Here is a 651-nt window from a genome sequence, read left to right as displayed (position 1 = left end):
AAAAACATAACATAGAAGTGAGATAATTTTGTATAATACTTATAGCCTTGTAAAGAGAAATACATGTACAAACTACAAAAATTGCATAATTTCAGTGAATCTACATTAATTCAACATTTAATTTGAATTTAGAAAATGATACTGAAAAGTATAAAGGCAAAAGCTTTAATTCATGATAATAACTTAACACATTGAATCCTTACTTTTTAAGTCAAGATCCACACAGTCTCAGATTTCATTTGATCTACACTTGTATAAAATATTCTTAATAAGAAAATATAATGAGTGCTCACTTCGGCAGCTCATATACTAAAATGGGAACTATACAGAGAAGATTAGCATGGCCTCTGTGCAAGGATGACACGCAAATTCGTGAAGCATTCCATATTTTTCTAACAGACTGGCTACAGAAACAGGACCCGACATTTTGCTGTTTACAAGAAACCCACCTCATGGATAAAGACAGACACTACCTCAGAGGAAAAGACTGGAAAACAATTTTCCAAGCAAATGGTCAGAAGAAACAAGCTGGAGTAGCTATTCTAATATTGAATAAAATTGACTTCCACCCAAACATTATCAAAAAAGACAAGGAGGGGCACTTCATACTCATCAAAGGTAAATTCTACCAAGGTGAACTCAAAATTCTAA

At 32.6% G+C, this 651-nt stretch overlaps 1 non-coding gene across 1 annotated transcript; it reads left to right on the top strand.

The window, feature by feature from the left end:
• Nucleotides 1-285: 285 nt before the first annotated feature.
• On the top strand, nt 286-392 carry LOC115064982. Its single transcript, XR_003844783.1, has one exon. It is a non-coding gene; the product is annotated as a U6 spliceosomal RNA (small nuclear RNA).
• The last annotated feature ends 259 nt before the right edge of the window (nt 393-651 follow it).

The sequence above is a fragment of the Mus pahari genome, chromosome 10, assembly GCF_900095145.1.
Source record: "Mus pahari chromosome 10, PAHARI_EIJ_v1.1, whole genome shotgun sequence".
Classification (NCBI taxonomy): domain Eukaryota; kingdom Metazoa; phylum Chordata; class Mammalia; order Rodentia; family Muridae; genus Mus; species Mus pahari.
The sequence above is the reverse complement of the archived record's forward strand: the minus strand, read 5'-3'. Positions and strand labels throughout refer to the sequence as shown.